This window comes from Drosophila nasuta, chromosome X, assembly GCF_023558535.2.
Source record: "Drosophila nasuta strain 15112-1781.00 chromosome X, ASM2355853v1, whole genome shotgun sequence".
NCBI classification, from domain to species: domain Eukaryota; kingdom Metazoa; phylum Arthropoda; class Insecta; order Diptera; family Drosophilidae; genus Drosophila; species Drosophila nasuta.
In genome coordinates this window covers 6,737,037-6,761,236 of record NC_083459.1, presented here as the reverse complement: position 1 = coordinate 6,761,236, position 24,200 = coordinate 6,737,037, and the positions used below count along the sequence as shown (strand labels likewise).

At 35.5% G+C, this 24,200-nt stretch overlaps 1 protein-coding gene across 1 annotated transcript in view; it reads left to right on the top strand.

Moving 5' to 3' along the window:
- The window catches only part of LOC132796327 (putative uncharacterized protein DDB_G0271606), a 64,649-nt gene that overhangs the window by 27,269 nt on the left and 13,180 nt on the right, over positions 1-24,200 (top strand). The gene's annotated exons all lie outside the window — the stretch shown is intronic.

The following is a 24,200-nucleotide window of genomic DNA, read 5'->3' as shown; positions in this document are numbered from 1 at the left end:
AATGTATTTAACAGGTAGAAGGAGGCATCTCCGACCCTATAAAGTATAATATATATATTCTCGATCAGCGTCAACAGCTGAGACGATCTAGCCATGTCCGTCTGTCCGTCCGTCCGTATGAAACACTGGATCTCAGAGATTATAAGAGATAGAGCTATAATTTTTTTTGGACACCATTTGTTATGTTTGCACGCAGATCAAGTTTGTTTCAAATTTTTGCCACGCCCACTTCCGCCCCCGCAAATCAGAAATTTTTAATTACTATAGTAGTTATGATTACTGAAAATTTGGTTGCGATCAGATAAAAATTGTGGAAGTTATTAAAGAAATACTTTTGTATGGGCAAAAACGCATACTTACTAGGGGTCTTAGGTGCTTTGGCCGACAATCTGGTATATTGTGCGGTCTACGGTATATTTTGAATGGTGTGCTGTATCGATATACCAAACATATCATTCGGTATATTTTTAGTATTTTTTAGTATTTTCGGTATATTCTGAAAATGATACCGCAATACTTTGCCTTTATTAAAAATGGGTAGCGGGTATCTCACAGTCGAGCACACTCGACTGTAGCTTTCTTACTTGTTTGTGTTTGTCCTTGGCCAATTGTTGTGGTAACCGGCGGCATATGAAATATTAATATTTATTACACACAAAATTGCGTCTCATTTACCCGGGCCTCATGCACAATGTGCCGCCAGTCATGCCAAGCAACAACAAATCAGCGCCAAAGCACACACACTCACACTCACACTCACACTGGTAATGTCACTTCGACTGTGACAAGGACACTACACAGTAAAGAGCAAAGAGCCCAGAGGCAAGAGCAACAGTAACAGCAAAACACGGACGGACACTTGACAGCTTTGCGCCTTAATAAGACTCCTTTGCAATTACTCAAAAATAATGTTGATTATAATTGATTCTCACTCGAAAAAGAGAGAGAGAGAGAGAGAAAGTTAACTGACATTTTGGGCATGTAGCACGCATATTGTGAGAGCACATCAATTTCGTTTAATTACGTAAATTAGAAATTTGTAAATGAAGTGTCACTTGCAAGTGCGACTTTTTCTTTATTGTGCACCATCGACATTATGGAACGATCCGAAATTTACTTTAACATAAATGTTGAATTCAAACAGATTTTTATTTTAATTTTAAAATCAACTTTAGTAAAACTATTTAAACAACTTCTTTCATCATTTCTACAAAGAACAAGTAAGAAAAATACAGTTCGACTGTGAGTTACCAGCTACCCAATTTGAATTAAACCAAATTTTATACCAAATTAATATAACACAAAAGTTCTAAAAATCTATATTTGGTATATTATTTTAAATATAATTAATAATACTATATTGGAAATATATAGAAACAGTGGTGTATTTATTTTAAACTAACATTTAGTTTACCAAATTAATATAACACAAAAATACTAATAACATACCAAAGGCTATATTTGGTATATTATTATAAATACTTTATTGAAAATATATCGAAACAGTGTGGTATTTATTTTAAGCTAAAATTTGGTTTACCAAATTAATATAACACATACATAAGTACTACAAATCTACTAAAGGCTATATTCGGTATATTATTAAAAATATAATTAATAATAGTATATTGAAAATATACCGGATTGTCAGGCAAAGCAACGAAGGCCCGTTTTTTTATGTAACTAACTTCTACAATTTCTGTACGATCGTAATCAAAGTATCAGGCATCATTAAAACTACAGTTATTATTGTATGTACATACAGCTGTGACCATTGAAATAGCAGTGCGACAGAGAAAAGACTATGTAACCGTTTTTTTTGGTTATTCCTTTTTGTTAGTTGATCGCTAGCACATTGTTTTTGTAAAATGAAGCATAAAGATAAGAAAACAGCAAAAACCCCGTTAGATTTGATCAGTTTTTCTGAAATTTTGATATTTTTACCCAAGTGCACCACTTTTGGGCTGAACATTAGAATAGCAGTTTTTTCTTTTCTTCCACTAAAAAAGCCGAAATTGTTTTTAATTTTATGAAAAGTGAGTTTAATCTGGTTTATTATTGTAGTTTATACGACAATACACTATAACTATAAAAAAAAAATTAATTGTAGTGTGTAAAGGACATTTTTGTTTTTTTCACTGCTATTTCAATGATCTTCATAATACGGACATTTTCATATGTTAATATCCACATTCGGAAAAATATTGAATTATCCAAAATGAAAAATATGTTTAATTATCGCAAATTAAATATATTAAGCTGTTATAAAAAAATTTTGTCTCGAAGTTGTGTTTATAATAATATTTTTCAACTTTAAATGTGTAGGTCGTCTGCACTGCTATTTCAATGGTCACAGCTGTACTTGTTATTGAATTTGTTTCGATTCTGTGTACAAAAAACAAGTCAGAAAGCTACAGTCGAGTGTACTCGACTGTGAGATACTCGCTACCCATTTTGAATAACAGAAATATATTTTGCGGTATTTTTCTCAAAATATACCGAATATACTGTAAAATACTAAAAATATACCAAATGGTATATTTGGTATATCGTTACAGTACCGCATTCGAAATATACCATAGACGGCACAATATACCAGATTGTCAGCCAACGTAACTAAGACCCCTAGTAAGTAGGCGGTTTTGCCCATACAAAAGTATTTCTTTAATAACTTCGACAATTTTTATCTGATCGCAACCAAATTTTCAGGAATCGTAACTACTGTAGTATACCAAAATTCGCAACTCTAGCTTTAAAATTACGCTTGTTACTCGATATTTTTGATTTTCGGGGGCGGAAGTGGGCGTGGCAAAAATTTGAAACAAACTTGATCTGCGTGCAAACATAACAAATGCTGTCGAAAAAAAATTATAGCTCTATCTCTTATAGTCTCTGAGATCTAGGTGTTCATACGGACGGACGGACAGACGGACATGGCTAGATCATCTCGGCTGTTGACGCTGATCAATATATACTTTATAGGGTCGGAGATGCCTCCTTCTATCTGTTACATACATTTCCTGCCGGCACAAAGTTATAATACCCTTCTACCCTATGGGTAGCGGGTATAAAAACAAATTCTGTCGAGAAAAAAAATAAATCTATCTGTTATAGTCTCTGAGATCTAAGTGTGGTTAGAAAGTACAATATAATTTATAGGATCGTAAAGGCATCTACGATCGTTAGATACATTTACTGGCACAGAGTTACAACACCCTTCCAACCTATGGGTAGCGTGTATAAATACTACATATATACTATTATTATAAAAATGTTTATACCGTAAACCTAAGTATTATAAAGTCAGCACACTTCTGCTAGCTGAAAAATAAAATTTAATTAACATCTCAATTTCCATAACTTGTTTTGCTTGCCAGTGAACAAATTTCATTTCAATAAATTAGAATCCTTGCAAGGGAGCTACAAGTAATTGGCATTAATATTCGTGGAATATGCAGTATTTGTTAAACTAATTCCATTTGCCAGCTACATGTTGCATTGAGTTTAGAAGATGAACCATCGGCATCTCCCTTGTTGTTTGCCAAATGGCAAAATGTAATATGAAATGTTGCTGGAAAGTCTTTTAAGCGATTGCTTGATGAAGTCAGGGATCTCTTGCTGCGGATGTTACACATTGCACACACATACACACACACACACACACACACACACACTTGAGCAATATGTATGCAAATACTGTGTAAGTGCAAAGTTTTTGGTGTTTCTTGTGCTTCGCTTCCATTTTGCTGGCAATAATTTAATATTTGAACGACGACAACGAAAGCGAGAGAGAGAGAGAGAGCAAGAATGAAAAGAAGCAGCAGCAGCATTGCTCAATGCAATTAATCAAATGCCTGGCTGCCCGGAACTTGAAACTCGCAACTGCCAACTAGGGAGAGAAATCTGACGAGGAGGAGGAGAAAAGAAGGGGACTTTATATTCCACCGTTTTGTATTTTGTATATTTTTTTTTTGCTTTTCTATGTTTTGTGTAGGTTTCCCTTTCATTTTGTGTTAGAATAGCTCTGTGTGTGTGTAGTGCAGTGTAAATGGCAGTCATAAGCGAGAGAGAGAGAGAGAGAGAGAGGAGCGAAGAAGGAACGCACTGCAAAGAGTAATTCATAGAAGTGGCTTCAGTTGAGAGTGGAAACAAAACTAATTATCGTTATGGCAACTCTTGTTCGCCTCCTCCGTCCCCTTCCAAGTGTGCGTCTGTGTGTGTGGTGTGTTGAGGCAGAGACAGCGACAGAGCGCGTCCCATATTTATAATTACTGTTTGCACACTTAACGAAGACGCCAAGACGCGCTGCGCTGCAAGGCAACATTGCCACAGAGCCAACCAACCAACCAGCGAACGAGGCAGAAGAAGTGTGATCTCTGGCAAGCTAGGCAAAAGCGACAACAATTTTTGAAACTTCATTTTGAAAATTACGCTCATTAATCACGAGAAAACAGCGGCACAAATGACGCCAACAACTCGTGGAGAGTGGCAACAACAGCGGCAGCAACAACAACAACAACAAGCACTCGAGCACTAAGCTGCAACAGCGACGAAGAGTGTCACATTTTCTAAAGCATAATTATAGATGCGTGTATCGGCGTGTGTCTCTGTGAGTGTATGTACAGGTGTGCGTGTGTGTGAGAGTGTGAGTGTGGCTGCGTGCCTCGACATACTTTGTTAGCCTGCGCACGCAAAACATCAACAAGAAATTGTCAAAACTGAAAACACGCTTCACACAAGATTTGTTGCCTCACACACACACACACACACACACACATACACAGCTGTGCACAGTCGCACACCCACACATACATATATATTCCTGTACGCTCATTGACATTTTGCCCCCAGGCAAGGTTTATGGTCACATTAGCCATTGGGCTAGGTTAGATCGCTTCAACAGATGGAGTGCTGAAAGCCAGCCCCGCCCCCTTCTCCTTCTCCTTCTCCTTCTCCTTCTCCTTCTCCTTCTCCCCTCTCTGACCTTCAATATAATAATAAAGCTCAGGTAAAAAGGAAAAAAAAACGCGACGAAATCTATGCATAAACCCAACTCAAAGTGCCTTCTCCTCGGCTTTTATGAGTAGTTTTTGTCACAGCAATGCGAGTGAATCAGTCAACAAAAATGTTTTATGCTGGACATTGCCTTCAGGCTGGCACTTGAAGCACAAAGGTTTTACTTTTACGTTTACGTTCACGTTCACGTTTACGTTTACGTTTATCGTATGTCGCATATAACAAACATATAATAGAACGTTATGCAACGAACACGTAAATAGCAGTGCTGTAGCCATCGACAAATGATGTGTTTTCACTTACAGCAAACTTGAGAATTACTTTTGTGTGACTTGATTGCAACGAATTCTGTCAAGGATGCAGTATTAAAATCGTTGATTAAAGCAGTAATTTATATTTATAAATAAATAATAAAACAAACTAAATACTTTGTACTTTGTACTGATTTATTTTAAATCAAAATATAAAAGAAAATAAATCATTATAAATAATATTTCAGCGATTGAAATAAATTCATCAGCTTAAGAAATTAATTTATATTTTTTCAAACGTCATTTTCCTCTATGAAACTGGATTTGTTCATCACCAAAATATAAATTTAAGTGGACAATTTATTTTTAAATAATAATATAAAATAAAATGAAATATAAATATATAAATTGTCAATTAAAAGGTTTTTTTTCGTTAAGAACAAAAACAGTTTCATAGAGAAAAATTACTTTCGAAAAAACAAAATAAATTTCCTAATCTTATGTCAAAATCTTTTCGATATTAAAACAGAACAAGATTATTGTTATTATTTTTACAGAAATGAAATTAATGAAGGTTTTAGTTTTTTGTTAAAGCACAAAAAAAAAAACAAAATTTGTATAAAAACAAATATTATTTCAAACAATTGAAATTTATGAACTTTTATGTTGCTTTATGTGATTAAAAAAAAATTTTTAAATCTTTTACGCTTAAGTTTTCAATTAAAACTTTGAATGAAACCCACGAAACAAATCAGCTACTCAATTTGAAACAATAATAATTTCTCATAATATATTTATACTTTTAATGCTTCGCTTCAATCACAAATAATCCAGACTTCTTAAAGATTTCCCTTATTTTGAGAAACAAAATGTAGCAACAAGTATTGGCATAAAATGGATCTTCGATTTCAAGTTGGGAATTATGAGGTAATCGCAAAGTAATAACCGCAAATTCACAACAACATTGAGCTGCATTAATTTTGTTGGTTGGAGCTGTTAAGTAATTTTGCGATATTGCCGCAATTTAAAATGCGAAGCAAGTTCATAAATCCATCAAAGCTGCTTACACGAATATTCTCAATACCTGGAAGCGGATCTAATAAAAATAAAAAAAAAAACAAAACAAAAAAAAACGAAGCATATTACCTTTTGCAATCAGCGTTAGTCGCAGCTGCCAGCAAAATTATTTGGCATAGCTTAAAATGCCAGCAACAGCAACAACAACAGGGAGTAATAAAATAAAAATACAAATAGAAAAATACGCGCAAACTCGACAATGGAAATACCCAGTTGAGTTTTTGAGCTGAAACTCTAGCAAATCGAATTCCATTCGAATGAATAAGCCGCATTTTGAGCGAGGCGACGTGTCCAGAGTATGAAAAAAAAAAAAATGCAAAAACGAATGAAAGAAAGAAAATTGCTGTGGCATTGACATTGTCCAGCCGATGTCTCTCTCGCTCAGTCTGTCCTTGAATTTTGCTTATGGCAAACTTATTATTTAGATGTCACGTTCATGCAGCTCAAATGGAAAATTAATAATCAATATGCTGGCAGAGAGACGAGGATGACGGAGGAGAGAGAAGAGAGGAGAGAGGAGAGAATTGTTCGCACGAGAATCGGGGAGCGATTCAATTTCAGCTGCAATTTCCTGGCGCAGCATTTTGTGGATCAGACGGATGAATTGAAAAGGCTTAGCGTTGATTTGCTTTCAACACTGCGAGGCAGTTACCTCATAACTCATAACTCATACGCACCATATGCCCGCGTCCCGACCCTGTCCTGCCTGTCTCACTGAGTGCGTAAGCGCTCCTGTCTGTCTGACTGACTGTGTGTGTGTGCTGCGTGAGAGATTAATATTTAATTAAATCGATATGGCCCCAGTTGCTGGCGCTGCTGCGAGTCGCGCCCTTGTGTTGACAACAGCTTGTAAAATACCAGAACGTTGACAGCAAAGTGATTTATTTATGTTTGCGGTTTCAATGCTTCAGCTCCAACTACATAGGTGTCTGTCTGTCTGTCTCTCTGTCTGTCTGCCAGCTATCTGTCTGTCTGTCTGTCTGTCTGGCCTTACAGTCGATCCCTTTTTTGCCAAATATTAATTATGGCCACACAAACGCCGCCAGCTGTGCCTTAAATTCTTAAAGCTCCACTCTGGCACTTCACAGTTTTCAGCTCTGTCTATTGTTCGCCTTGACAACGACAAAGGCGGCGCCAGGACACGCCCCCACACAGCTGCCTCCCTCTGGGTTGTAGCTACACATGTCCTCTTTGGTAATAGATGTGTAAGGTGATAACAACAACAACAATAACAACAACAACAACTAGGAAGAACGTTGCTTGTGGCGTGCTGCCAGCATCAAATTCAATACAACTTTGCTTCACTTCGTCTCGATTCGATTCGATTCGATTCGCGGCAATTGCAAAATTTGCACTCAATGTGCACTTGTTGTAGTTGTTGTTCGATTTGTAAAGCCAGATAATTGGTATGCAAATGCATGCAGTATTTTCTTTGTATTCGAGACAGAGATAGAGAGAGAGAGAGAGAGAGTGAAAAAGAGCACATCCTTAAGCCATTTTGCCGAGATTCTAATTCGAATCGAACTCACAAATCTTCAACACACACATTCGCACAACAGGTGCGCACACACTTAATACGAACAATTAGCTATTTTGTGAATGCAATTAATTAAGCATTAACCGTTTATTCACTCGAATTAACTTCTGGCTCACATTCCCAAATCCGTTTAACAATGCCTCGCATTAAGCCAATACTCACAACTGACGTCTATCGAGTTGAGCTTTGATTCTTGTGATCAGCAAAACATATTCCACAGATATTGAAAGTGAAGTTTAGTATTTAATACTCAAAGCCAAATGTTTAGTATTTATTACTCAATTGAAAGCCGCTTTCTTGATGTCTAGTTAACTTTTTATTCTTTCCAAAAGTGATTGAAGAAGCAGAGATTACACATATTGTGAAATTTTGTATATTCGAAAATAAATTTTAACGTTTTCCACAAGTTCAAGTAGTATATAGTCCTCCAATTTTTTTCGCTTTAACTATTGCTTTAGCTAGTTATATCAAATTAATCTAATTAATGAAGAATATTCTAAGAAAATATATTTATAAAATAAAAAAGAAAATGTTGCCTTTTATTTGCCTAGTTTTAAAAAAATAAAGCGTATAAGTTCTGTGATAATGATTTTCATAGCAGTTTAGCTTAAAATAAAAATCATAAAGAATCACTAAAAGTGATGAATAAGTTTTTTTTTAAAAACGTACATACTGAAGTAAGCAATAAATTAAAAATAAAATTTTAAAATAAAAGTAAATAACTTATACAATGAATTCAGTTTAAAGTATGAACCTGTAATCAGTAATCAGTGGTTAATCGAATCGTGTGTCACTGCCAAAAATTTACCACAACAGGGAATCTTCACAAAGCTTCACAGCTAGTGTGGGCTGTTACTCAACAGTTACTCAACAGTTGTGCTGAACTGCAATGCATTAACAAAGTAAGCCTTAGGTAAGCACTTTGTAATCGATTCGTGTAAAAAGTCAATGCCAAAAGTTTGCATTAATGAGTTTGAAATGCATGTGAATGTGTTTGACTAGGCGCCGGACCAAGATATTTGAGTGGGCGTGGCAGATCGAAAAAGCTTACAAAAGGCTTCACAAGCTTGCATAAGATGCTTCTAGTCAACTGTTACTCAACAGTTGTGTCTAACAGGTAATCACTTGGTAATCGAATGAGTGGAAAAGTGGCTTGGCAAAAATTTGCATGTATGTGTTTCAAATGCATGTGTGTGTGTCAGACTAGGCGGCGGACCGAGATAATAGTGAAGGCGGACCAGCAAAGTGGGCGTGGTCAGACAGCAGGCAGACTGCACAAAGATTAACCAACATGAATGCATGTATGGATGTGTCTGTGTGTGTGTGTGTGTGCTGTTCATGCCCAGCTGAATGCTACAACACACTCTCATAGCTGTCAGCTATGCACTTGCGTTGTAATGTTTTGAGTTGCGTTGCTTAGGCACTTAATATTAGCCTTGTTTGCAAGTTGTGAAAAACAGATCAAGTTGATAAAGAAATCAGCCCCAGTCTAGTCATGCTTACGCCTTCATCTCTGTCTCTAAGCTCCATGGAAAAGTTTTTGGGTAAAAAGGAAAAAGTGGGTGGGAAAGGGGAAGGGGAAGGGTTAAGTTCTGACTGTGTCGCAAGTTGGCAGCAGTTAGAGAACACAACTTACGGCTTATTGTGGAATTATGCAAATTTACGCAACTGTGTGTGTAGTTGTGTTGATGTTGCCTAAGAGGCTTCAACTGCTGTTCAGCTGTTTTTCAACATAATGCAATCATAAATGTGGCACACACACACACACACACTCGCAGTCGTAAAGGGAAACAGAGTCGACATATGTGCAACAGCAGCAGCATGTCCATTTGTTCATGTTGACTCACTCAGTTACTGACAACTGACTGAGCCGACAAACCGGGCAAACTTTGCCTCAGCCGTTTGCCCAAATCAGTTAAATGACAAACTCACACACACACACACAGAGTTGGGGGAGAAACTGTGTCTGTGTCTGTGTGTGAGATAGACATTGGCAGACGCAGACGAGACATGAGCGCTTACAAAACGTTTTCAAGTTTGCAGCCCACACACACACACAGATACACAAATTGCTTGTGCGTGAGTTTCCGTTTACGTTTTTGTTTCTGCCGAGTCACACAGACGGAGTGAAAGAGAGAGAGAGAGAGAGAGATACAGTCCTGGAGGACGAGGAGTAGCTGGATCAGGACCAGGTCCTTATTGCCAAACAGGCCGCAACGAGCCGTTTTGTGTTATGCCAGCAGCAATTGGTTGAGGCACTTTTCAGTGAGCGGGTTGCCGCATACAAATGGCTGCGTGACCAAACCGCAGCCTGTCCCCCGCCTCCTCCTTCTCCTCCAGCTCCGTCGCACGCCCACAAAAAAGATTTACGCAGCAGCAGTCAACGTCGTCGTCTCGCTAGCATTGCCACGTATTTGTGGCGCAATCAAGGTGCACAAAACGCCGCCAACACAAACAATCACAACGCTCGCAGCAACAGCAACAGCAGCAGCAGTGAAAGAAAGTGAAGGGAACAAAGGGCGTTACATTTGCAAATCACTATCAAAACTACGCGTGTTCCTCACAATAAATATTGAGCTTAGCTAAATGTGAATCCATCACAGCAGTAATCAAAAAAAGCAAACGGCTTGACGATTAGCGGCCAAAACTTTGCGGACTGCGTGTGATTTGCAATTAACTGCAAACAACTGCCAATAAGTGAATTAAAACCAATCTTTACTTTGTACATTGAAACAGTTTATGGAAAACATATAACAAGAAATTTGATAAGCGAATGTTGTTAAAAATAAGCAGAAAAAAGTTCAAATCAATTTTAGTAGTAGGTATAGAAAATAATCTAAGAAACATAAACGCTTTTTTTTAGAGAAAAGTGTTTATAAAAGATTCATAAATATTGGGTTAACTAATTTTTAAGATTTCTAGCAAAAAGCACAACGTTTAAGTTTAGGTTTACTTTAAACAGCTTTGCGATAAAGATTATATTATTCGAAATTTGAGTAACTGTTTTCAAAATCATAAGTAACCAAAAATGTTGGTAAAAATATACAAACCATGAATAATCATTAAAATTCATTTTGATAGCTGTTTGGCTTTTTTTTATTTAACAAATAGTTTTATAATGGGAAAAATATTTTGGAGTCATAAAAGTTGTCTAAACTGTTAACAAAAATTTGCAAATTATTTTCATTGCATTACTTAAGTTACACCTTTTCTTTTAAGAATGGATTTTGATATGTCATCCATTGCTTTTATTTTTAATTATCTGTAGCCTGAACTCTTTTTTGCGATATAAAATACGGTCTCTTATATTTTTCCTATTACTTTAGTAAAATCTTCAAAACATTATTTATAAGCCGAATTTTAATCATATCTATCCTTTTGTTTAAATAAATAAATTATTATTTATGTGCTTTTAGAAATTTCACACCTTTAAATTTGAATACATATTTGAGGCCACAGCTTTTTATTTAAGAAACACTTTCTTAGCTGCCAAGCTAAATTCGTTTTAAGAACACGCCAAAAATCGTGAAGTTGTTGCCAATTAAATCTTTGTCTGCCGAGTTGCGGAGTCGCCCCATTTGGTTTACCTTTGCCGTTTGCGTTTTTTCGGCCAACTAAATTTATTGCCACAGCCACAGCCACAGCCAACAGCAACGTCGTCGTTGTCGTTGTCGTCGTAGCTAGAGGGCCGTTTAGTCAATGCGTCTGTTTATGTATGCCATCGAGTGTGTGTGTGTGTGTGTGTGTGTGTGTGTGTTTGTTGTTGTAGTCAGTCTGTGTTCTACTTTATGACCGCTCGCACTGTGCAAGTTCAATTAATTGCTCGTCTTACACACACACACACACACGGACACACGGAGAGAGACACATAGCCTCCATTTAGAGCATGTAATCTGCCAGTCAAGTTACACATACGCCCTGTTGTCCAGATGCCCACTGCGAGTGTAATCTATGTGCGTGTGCTCGTGTGTGTGTGTGTGTGTGTGTGTGCATTGTTCTTTGTGTGCGTGTGTGTCGAACAGTGGCCATTTTGTTTGCGATGCGCTTGAGCAAGTCCCAGCATAATATGAACAGCCTCAAGTAGCCTTTTTCGTTTGGAGTTCGAGCTGGGGTTGGGGCTGGGGTTGGGTGAGTGTGTACAAAAATGCTTTACACTTAAATGAGCACTGATCCCAGAGCAAGTTGCCAAGAGCAGCAGCAGCAGAAGTAGCAGCAGAAGCAAACGCTACTGGCAGCCACTGCCAAGTGAAGCGCCATAAAACCTTAATCGGTTTAATGGACATAACACATCAAAATTTATACGTAACAAGAGACTGCAGATAAGTTTTTCGGCAGAGTCGCTTGTTTTATGCTCTCGTCGTCAACATAATCAACAAGTTGATGCCAACACCAAGCTGCAGCTTGAAATGAAGAAAAAAAGAAACGAGTCAAATTTAATCCAACAAATTGCATAAAAACATCAGCAGCTTAAGAGCTCGGTGAAATGATTGAAGCAATTTCATAGGGCAACTTGATTAATTATTAACAAGAACTAAAGTATGGAAAGTTATCCAAATAAATCCACTTTGTCACTTATTTTTTCATTACTTATTATAATATGCAAACAAGTTTGTTAATTATTTGTAAAGTGTGAATAGTTATCTCAATTTTGTATAGTTTTATTTATCATTTCCACTTGCGAAATTTAAAAAACAGCTTCACTGCACTAACTTTGTAAATATAATTTAATTATTTTAGTTTTCCATATAATAAAAGTTAAAGTATGATTTAATATTAAGTGGCTTTTTATGTATAAAAGGATGTTATTGTTAATCTTTTAGAAATATATAGATTGCTAACTGAATTCTCTAACAACATTTTGACTACAAAGTTGCTAATATGAATTCTCAATAAGTCAGAACTGTTATCAAAGTATCACAGCTCCAATATAATTGTATAATAACATAAATCTAATTTTTAAATAATATTTCTTTCAAATGTATTTCTTTTATACATATTGATCAAATTCTATTTACCAATAAAATTTAGCAATTTCATAAATTAAAGTTTTTTTGAGCAATTTTAACATCGATTTTAATTATATTTTACTTCAATTTTCTATTGTTATTGTTATATTTAAATATATAATATATTACCTTAATTATATTTTTAAAAATATATTAAGAATATATATAAAAATAGAGCATAATTTTAACAAAATAGTTAATACATCTTAGAATTTCAACATTGATTTTTATAGCAATTTGTTCTTATTCTTTTCTATATATTGATAAAATTAGTTTTTTCACAACAGATGAAATCCTTAAATACATTAAATTAGTTAATTCAAATATTCAGTTTTTACTGCCATCAAGTGTTGGTGAAACTTGAAATACCTTTGCTGATAGTGTGCTTAGTTGACTAAATAGTCAATTTGCTGTCCTTGGCCAAGAAGGAAAAAAGCAGCCAAAGAACTTGATTGATATTGGGCACAAGCACAGTTCAGTTCAGTTCGGTTCGGTTGAGTTCAGTTGAGTTGGAGTAAACACGTATTTAATTATGGCTAGCTGGAAGGCAAGAGGTGGCTTGGTGGCTCGACTGGTTGTCTGTCTCTGTGGTCTGGTCGAGTCTGTCACCTGTTGCCCAAGGTGTGCAGTGATGCCAAAAATTGCAATTTTATGGCATGGCGACAAAGTGAATGGGCGAGTTAATGTGAATACTTTTGCAGCAAATCTGCTTATTGCGGAGACAAAAACGAAAAAGAACCAACCATACAATAATAACAGAGAAAATGCTCAGCTTAAATGAAGTGAAATGAAATCGGCTTACCTTAAGCCACAACAAACACACACACACACTTGCACACACAAACACACACACACACTCATGTGGACATGCTTCCATCCTTTACTTTGCTGCTTTTGACCAGCTGCGTTTGACAAATTACTTTGAAAAAAAAAAAAGGAAAAACATTAAACGCTCTCAGCAACCACAGACTTGCTGCTGCCATCAAATATAAAAATCAAATCATAAGCAACAACAGGTTGCTCTGAGGTTCGCCTGATTCTGATATATTCTGAAATATTTTACTGCCAACTGCTGCTCTTATTTATTTGTTTATTTATTATACCCTTACATAACATATATATATTTAATACATTTTCACTAAAATGTCGGACAGAGAGAGAGAGAGAGAGAGAGAGAGAGAGACAGTACAACGCCGTCGAGCATTGTTTTTGCTTTTTTATACCCGCTACCCAAAGAGCAGAAGGGTATTATAAGTATCACCAGAAAATTTATGTAACAAGCAGAATCGGATTGAATTTTGAAAGTTATTTAGGAAATCATTTGTATGGCAATCGTGTATATGTTTGACTGATATTCTGGTATATTTTGTACACTTCTGTATATAACCTTCGGATACTTTTGAATGCAGTATTATATTAATATACCAAATATTGCCCTTTGTATATTTTTAAGGAAATATTATATTAATATACTTTGGTATATATCCTTTAGTATATTTCAGTTTTTCTTTAGGTATATCATATATTAGTAGTATATTTTTATTATTATATTAATATACCTAATATAGCCTTTCATATACTTTTAATAGGGTATTATATTAATATACCAAATATAGCCATTGGTATATTTTCACTGTAGTATTATACTAATATATCAAATATAACCTTCGGATACTTTTGAATGCAGTATTATATTAATATACCAAATATAGCCCTTTGTATATTTTTAAGGAAATATTATATTAATATACTTTGGTATATGTATATCCTTTAGTATATTTCAGTTTTTCTTTAGGTATATCGTATATTATAGTATATTTTTATTATTATATTAATATACCTAATATAGCCTTCCGTATACTTTTAATACAGTATGTTATTAATATGCGAATTAATGTAACATTATATTAATATACCAAATATAGTCTTCGATATATTTTAGTATATTCGTGGCATATTAATTTGGTATATTTGTAGTATATCGTTTTATTGAAAATTGCTAGCGGGTATCTCACCGTCGAGTCCACTTAACTGTAGCTTACTTGTTTTTATTTCGGTTTCGCTGGATAACGAGCAAATTTTATAGGCCATAAAACATGCACATCTCGAGAGTCGTACTATCCATACAGGGTGTAAGTAATTCTCATATTTATTCATATACGAGAAAATATATATCTAGGCTGCCCATAAAAGTTACATGCGCTATAAAAATCGCAGCAAATGCGAGAAAACAATGATTGTATCTACTCTAACGAAATAGATAGAAAGATAACATATGAGTGCTCATAATAGACAATCAACAACCAAAGTGCTCGGAATTTAGGATTTAACTTTAAGATTATGTTTCTAAGAATTTGCACAATACTTTTGCAGGCTTTTGCAAAGCTCTTTCTTAAATACATTAAGTCGAATTCTGCTTCAAGAAATTAGCAGACCTTACTTTCGCACACCTTTTAAAGATTTTCCGACTTAAGAGATTGCGAGAGAAACCTTTTACGTATTTTTATTCATTTTTTTTTTTTTTTTTGCCTTAGCTCATCTCAACTTTTTTGGGAGTTTTGCGCCTTGGCTTCGTTTTTTCTTTTATGCTCATAATTCGTTCTATGATTAACTTGCTAACATGTGTATGCATATACTTATTGGACTGACTGTCAGTGTGTGTCTGTGTGGATGTGTATTGGGGGTTTATTTTCCATGCGGATGCCATGCGATTGCTCCATCACTTTTTGTTTCCCTTCAACAACAACAACAACAAAAACGAGTTCTTTTTTTTGTAGCTACCTTTGCTGACATTTTACGGCCTTTTTTTTTGGGTTTCGCTCATCTGCATATATTTTTATTATATCCGATAGGATGCCTACAGGTGACAGACAGTCAACGCTTTGCACCTGCTTGCTGAATACTCACACACATCTATATGACATTTACGTAACTAGAACGAAAATTGCTTTCTCGGTTTATTAAACGCATTTTATAGAAAATTTTAATGCCGAATTTTAACATTTCGCCTCGCTATTGCGCTGTTGTTGTTGACTTTCTCTCTCTCTCGCACTCTCTTGTTGCGCCCTTGAGCCTTGCCAAAAGTTTTGGCAACAAACATTTATTTTTTTTTTTTTCGTATTTTTTGCTGCTGCCTTTTTTGTTATATTTATTTTCCCTAAGGGTGTGAGGGAGTTAACTTTTGTGCTCTTATATTTGTATTTTCGCTTTTCCGCAAATTTATCGCATTTGGAACTTTCGGTTTTTTTTCCAGTAGAATATGTTGCAATTTCGAGATCATAAAAATGCAAATATGAATTTCTCTTCGTTTTTTTTTTTGGGGTATGGGCAAAATGTATTGCCAACACGGCAGTAACAATGCCACCGACTATATACAATATATGTCTGTATGTGTGCCAAAAACTAAGCCGATTTAAATGGATGGTTGCATATGTGTATGTGTGTTTTGCTTTTTTGTATACAATAAGTTTTTGCACACACGAGTAGTTATCATAAATCAGATAGAATATGTTGTGTTTATACGCATTTTGCAATTACAAATATTGTGATACATATGGACAAAGCTTTTATGTGCATAGTATTAAACACTTTTTGCGCACAGCATTTGCATAACATTTGACACAAAAGTTGTCAGCATTAAATATATGTTTAAAATGCTTCATTAATGGATTACTTATTAATATGCATGTACAAAGTTGTTGTTTTTTTTTTGTTATAGGATGAGTGATTAATCATCAAAACTTGTTGAAAGCAAAAACACAAAAAAAAAAAGGAAATTTATAATTATTCATATCATAATGGCTAATATTACGAATTAAATAAAATATGCATATTGTAATTTTTAGTGCTGGACACATGTTATTTATAATAGTAATAGAGCGAACTCTTGTCAAAATTTGCAAGTCTAAATACTTTTTATACCCGCTACCCAAAGGTAGAGGGGTATTATAGCTTTGGTGGCAGGAGGCATCTGCTATAAAGTATATATATTTCTAATCAGCGTCAGCAGTCGAGACGATCTAGCCATGTCCGTCTGTCTGTCCGTATAAACACCTATATCTCAGAGACTATAATAAAGAGAGAGAGACATAAATTTTTCGACAGAAATTGCTATTTTAGCACAGATCAAGATTGTTTCATATTTCTGCCACGCCCAGAAAATTTGGATGAGATCAAGTAAAAATTGTAAAAGCTATTTAAGAAATACTTTTTTGGGTCTTAGCATCACTATGGTATATTTTAAATGTAGTTCTATATTAATATACCATATATAACATTTGCTATATTCCATTATTTTTAATAACCCCCAAAAATACTAAAATACAAAATACTAATTTGGTATATAATATAATTTCGGTATAAATAATAATACCGCATTTCTTTGCTCTTATTCAAAATGGGTATCTCAAAGTCGAGCACACTCAACTAGCATTCTTACTTGTTTAACTTTTACGGTCAATCACAAAAATATATGTTAATTTTTTTTTACCTCAGCTATTAACTCACCTAGCTCATGAATAATTTTTCAAACATTTTTTTTATGATTTCTTGCTAAACTGAATAAATTTTGGAAAATTTCATATGCTTTCAACTCAAAACCCCAAACACACACACACACATACAGACATTGAATTTTAATATTTATAAAGATGCCAATCCGCACAATTTGGCGAGCAAATTTCACAAAATTTTTGGGAAATACATATTATACTATGACTCTGAGCGAATGCAATGCCAATATTGAAAAATCTCTATGCTCTCGACGTTTTTATTATATTTTGTGGTTTTTTTTGTTGGCCAAAAATGTTCTCTGGTTCTCGTATATTTGTTGAGCTATTCAAGCGAGGTCTGGCCAAAAAAACCAAATGTATTCCTTACATTTTGGGATACGAACGCACTTTTCACTTTTCGCATTTCACATTTCACATTTTGGTGGCAGAGCGCGGTGAAATATTTTCAGGTTCAGCATAACCGCAAAATAAGTAAAAATTCTCGTACCTGCAGTCAGTCAAATAAAATTGGCACAATTTAGCTGAAAATTTTGTGGGTCGCGTGCCGAGCGAAAAAGGGAGCGAGCAAAAGAGAGGGTAGATTGCAGAGTGCAGAGAATGCTAGCGGACATTTATGTGCGCCATATTTGATTTTTCCTCTTTTTCCATTTTTTTTTTTTTTTGTGCTTTGTTCGCTCCGCATCTCCGTTTACCATGGCCCAACTTTTATATATATTTTTTTGTTTGAGTTAGTAACGCTAATGTACAAAGAAATGCATGCATTTTTTTTCTTTGGGTTGCGATCTCAACTTATTTTCTGTGGGCTTGTGCTTCTAAGTAAATTCTTGGCAAAAAAAAAATGGTAATAAAACTTTATGCAAATGTGTGTCAGGCCAACTTTGGCACCCAGCCTCGAGTTTATACACTTTACGTATACTTAATATGTGCAACTCTTTTAAATACATATAAAGTATTCTTTTCAGTTGCCAAAATATACAAATTTAAGGGTATTTCATCTTATTAATTTTAGCTTAAATTGCATGGGAGTATTAAGGTTTTTGTTAAGAATAAATTACAACAATTTCATCCGCTGTTGAACTCCAGTTTAGTTGCATCATTTACTGCGTATAAATGTTCTCCTGAAGTGATTTAAGACCAAATATATTAACGGAACTGAACAAACTAAACAGGCATTGACAAAGTAAGCTGCTGGTAATCGACTTGTGTGAAAAATAACAAATTGCAATTCAAGCAAAAAAATACTTAATGAATATTATAATTTTAGCTATCGACTCAAAAAGCACAGCAGGTAAAATAAGTCAACTTCATCAGCGATTTGTTCACTTACTGCGACAGTGGCGCCATCTAGCGCACGCTAGCACAACACAGTGGCGCATTTAAATGGCTTTTCATGTACAATCCTCTAGTGGGAAGCACAATAGAGTATTTGGTATTCGTGTCATGGAAATGGTTGCTTATTTACCAGCTCAATCCTGGCCAATCAATTATACGCTCGTTTCGCCATTCACCTTTTAACAGGATACAAGCACAACACACACATATGTAGTGTATATATGTATGTATATATATAGCATGTCTGTGTGCGTGTGGCTGGCCTCGTCCGCATGTTTGGCATTTAAATTTATTTAGTGCATAGTCGGCAGTGAGACAACAATGGCGACCGCAAAACCCACTAAAGTCTAATTAAAATGTCCGCAACCGTAACAATGCGAACGTTGTTGTTGTTCATCTAGTTGCTGTTCTTGTTGTCTGCTATTCTCGTTGTTTGTTATTGTTGCTGCTCGTGCTGTTGCTGTTGCTGCTGCTGATGCGACAACAGACTCTGCCACTCGACTCATCAGCAACAGCAACCCGATTCTCTACTCGTCAGCAGCAACAGACAAAAAGTGCTGCGGCACTTTGTCGTCTCAGCATTTAAATGATTCAATTCTATTTGAAATTTGCTCGAAATGCTTTTTAAAATGCATTTCATGTTTGTACGAATTTTCCAACCCCTCCCCATTCCCCTCCCTCTGACTCTGCGTCAACATTTGTGCCTGTTGTTTGACCTTGAACCTGCCACAATATTTTTGTTTGTAAGCCAACTTCATGTTGACATTTACCTTAAAGACTTTATCACGTTTCATTTCGTTATTTTTTTTTGGAGCATGTCACGAGTCGTATGCGTAATGTCGCTAGACTGTCGTAAAGAATATGACGCTATGTTTTGTCAATAAAACAACAACTGCGCTATGAATCATCATCGTTTTTCTTTTTCTTTGTGTGGCCAACTAAATAAAGTATACGCAAGTTATAACCAACAAAAAATAACTGACGCAAATTGCGTATACGTAATAAGTGTGTCAATTGCGGCAGCTTAAGGCGAACTTGTATTTACTTTAGAATGTCAAACAGTTCAATCTTAGAACGTGAAGCATAGGCAATATAAATTTACAATTTCAAATTTTCCTTCGAAAAATATTAATTATTTGAATTTTTTAATACACAATTTATCTTGCAATAAAAAGTAAATTTTTATAATAAAGTCTATTTTAATCACACCACGACTCAAGCATTTAAAATGACAAATTCATTTTACAGCAAAATATATAAAAAATTTGGTTCAAATTTAAAACTTTTGTAACACTGAGAAGTCAAATAAAATAAAACCACAAATAATTTGATTGAGCTTTGAGAAACGATTCGTCATACATTTTGTAGCATACTTTTCAGCGTATGTGGAATAGAATTTCAAAAATAGTCAAGCTGACATTTACGACTGAATAAAGCAATAATAAATATAATTTGGTAGACACTTTGTTAGCGGGCACAAATTATATTTAGAATTGCTACACTTGACAGAACTTGACAAATTCTCGGAATAAAATACCTATTCTAAACTTTTGCATAGTAGATTTTGTGTCTTCAAGTCGATTAAATTGAAGATCAACACAGAGACGCAACGTTTTCCATTGGACGCTTTATATTGATGAGTTTATATTGCTTAACGAGTTGTCTGTCGAGTTTAACTAGCCTGAATACGTGTCTAACAAACGCTGTGGAGCAAACACAATAGTGGATGGAGTAAAACAAATTACTCAGTTGGCTGCACATAATTATGGCAAAGTGCGGCAGATAATGTTGCAAGCTGCAAGCTTAGAGCTTCTCCATTCTCCACTCTGCACTCCATAGTTTATGCACATTCCTCTTTCTCTGCGTGCTCATTTCCATTCTCTCTCTCGCTCGCTCTCACTCTATCTGTCTCGTATGTAGACGGTCTTTTAATAGAGGACGGGATTGTGCGCCAAAAGTCAACAGGCCATAGTGGGTTAATTAACAGCGACAGACCGTTGGCTTCGTCTATCCATTTCCATCACTATCATCACGCGCTTCATTCTCGCTCTTCCACTCGCTGCTGTGTCTGCCGCGACTAAAGTGGGGGAAAAAGTCAATGGAGAAAGAGGGAGAGAGCGAGAGAGTGAGAGTGAGAGAAGGAAGGCAACTGTTGGCAACTATCGTGTTGCTATTAATTAGCCTAAACTGTAGGCACGACACAGGGTGTCGGATGTTGAAGTGGACGAAGGGAGGGCACAAGCAAAAGGGGAAGGGGATAGCGAGTGTTGCGCAAGCGGGCGCACAACTTGTGCTACTAAAATATGCAACATGCTCATTACAAGCATAATAATTAAACTCCAGAGTGCTACAACATTCAAATATGCAAGAGAGATGCACGCGGCAGCTGGGAGAGAGCTTTGAAGGTGATGGAGAGGGGGGGGCAACGTGGTCAGGGGGTCAGTTTGTTTACGCGCCTTTGTATGACATGAACAGACATAAGCAAACACACACACACACACACACGCACACCAAGAGAGATACATTGTTGTAGCGAGTGTGCTGAGTGTGTTGGTATTTTATGCCAAGGCTATGCAATGGATTTGTGTTGTTTGCCTCTGAAGCTGAAGAAAAACAAGCAGAGAACGTGCCGTGCCGAGTCGAGCCCAAAGCCACAGACCATCCTCCCTCTCCTTCCACCATCCACCCTCCACCCTTCTGTCCCTCTGCTATCCCCCCTAGACTGCTGGCAACATCATCAGCTGTGGATCTAGCGCCAACGTTTGGGCTCCCAACGCACGCGCTGCGTGCAAATTAATGCGACATTTATTCATTATGGCATGAAGCAGCTGGACAGACAGACAAGCGAGGGAGGCGTGGCGTGGTGGGGCGTGGCATGGCGTTGTGCTCGCCATATCCACTTGACAGCTGGGCAACAAGACCAAAGCGAAACGAAACGAAACGAAACGATAACCTCAATGCAGCGCTCAACTGACGCAACGGGGCAAACTTTGCTGCTGCTTCTGTTGCTGCTTCTGCTGCTGCTTCTGCTGCTGAGGCAGATTGCGTCTCCGTAACGTGTCGCCGCAAAGCGCCGCCGGAACATAAAAAGCATTTGCGTGATTTTATTTCCAAAGATTTCCTTTTTTTCGTTTTGTTTTTTTTCGTCGCTCGTCCCTGCGGGACTGTTGGATCGCTCTGCCCCATGGCTGACAGGCAACGCATGTGTGTGTGTGTGTGTGTGTGTGTGTGTCGTTGGTTAATTTAATCACAGTAAAAAGAATTTAATTAGTTGCTACGCATACAATTTCCATAATTCTATGACTATTCAACAACAACTGTGCTCATCTATCTACTCTCTACTTAATATACTGCCCCCAAAAATGTTGATTTTCACGCAATTATTTCTCCACTATATGTTCATCTCTGCATATTTTATGCTGAGTAAACACACAAGCTGTGTGTTCAGCTTTGATTGAAAGCAACGTGTGCTAAATGCATAATTTGCAAAAATTCTTGCTCTAAAACAAGTAAGAGAGTTGAGGGTGCTCGACTGTTGAAAGCGAGTATAAATAACAATTTTGTCTTATTAACATACAAAAATATACCAATGGCTTTATTAGGTATATTTAAATACTACTAAATGCATATTATTACCAGATTGTTAACCCAAGAAATTAAGATCCGACAGCAGCAGTAATAACAAAATTGTTTATAAACAAGAAAGAAGACATCAGCTTTTTCAGTATACCGAAAAATACTGAAATATACCAAAGGCTGTATTAGTTGTATAAGTCACTACATTCAAAATATACTATAGAATACAAAATATACAAAAGTGATATCTAAATTATATACAATGTAATATTAATTAAAGAACCATTAGTTATACGATAAAAATAAAATTAAATCAAAAACATATAAGAAAAACAATATTAAAATATACCAAAGGCTATATATCGATATACTACTACTATACAAATTATACTATAGAGTACAAATATATACCAGCTAGTCAATCACAGAAATCAATTATTGTTGTAATAAATATACCAAATTAATATACCGAAAAAATACTGAAATATACCAAAGGCTTTATTTGGTACCTCGATATACTTCGACATGCAAAATACACCATAGATTGTAAAATATATCAGATTGTCAACCAAAGATCTTAAAACTCAACAATGCTTTATAATTTTTGTTAAAATATACCAAATTAATATACTCAAAATAATATAATATATATATACACCATAGAGTGTAAAATATATCAGATTATCAACCAAGGATCATAAAACTCGACAATGCCTTATTATTTTTGTTAAAATATACCAAATTAATATACCAAAAATAATGGAATAAATCAAAAGGATACATTTTACTATTATGTTCAAACTATACCATAGAATACAATATTAATTTATGATTTACCTTTAGAACCTTTGATTATACAATCAACAAAAACCGTACACATTAAAATTTGTATATATATAAATATAAATATATTTAATTTTTCACAATGAAATCACAAGAAGAGTAGCCATTCGTTTCAGTTCATTAATATTAACGAACAATCAATAAACAATCACAATTTACTTAAAATATTAAAGCTCAATTTAGCTTGACGAGTTTATTTAGATATTTGGCAATTCCAATGTAAACCTTTTTGCCATGTATATTTTATCTGCAATTTGATTGCATTTAATCTTTGGCAACAATAATAATATCAAAGCAAAGAATAAGAACACTAAACTGCAAAGAAAAAAACACGGATTTTCAACAACTGTATAATAGACATAATGTAACAAATGAAATTCCCTATAATTAAAGTTTTGTGAGCAATTAAAACAGTTTGATATCAAAATTGGTATTGCATTTTGTCGTTGCTGCTGGACAGTGTAATCATTCGCCTTTTACTACTCTCTCAAATGAGTGCTTGAACCCAGCATTGCAAATAGCCTCAAATGCTGCTGGCACAATTGAACAATATAAACACACATATACACACACACACACACAGACTTATACAGTGGCAAACAACTAAGCATGTCAAATTTGCGCCAAAACTAATAAATTTTTATCTGAGGTCAATCTATATGCAGATGTTGTCTGCTGCTCTGGACCATGTCTGTATGCAGATCATTGCCAAGCGTTTCACTCGCAATTTAAGATGGCTTTTATCGTTCAAGACACACACACACACACACACATATAGAATTTTGCCATTTTATTTTAATCTTGCATACAGCAAAAAGACTTCAAGCTACTTGCGTGTGTGTGTTAGTTCCCCAAATGGCAGTTCAGTCAATGACGACGCATAAAGGAATCACACATACACTTCAGCACACAAACACACACATACACACACGTACACACACATACATACTTCCATACACCCCGGCACAAAATACATATGTAGATGATGCTGACTTCTTGCTGAATTCTTGTCTATTCAACTATGACTAAAACCCTATTTTTTTTCAGGTCA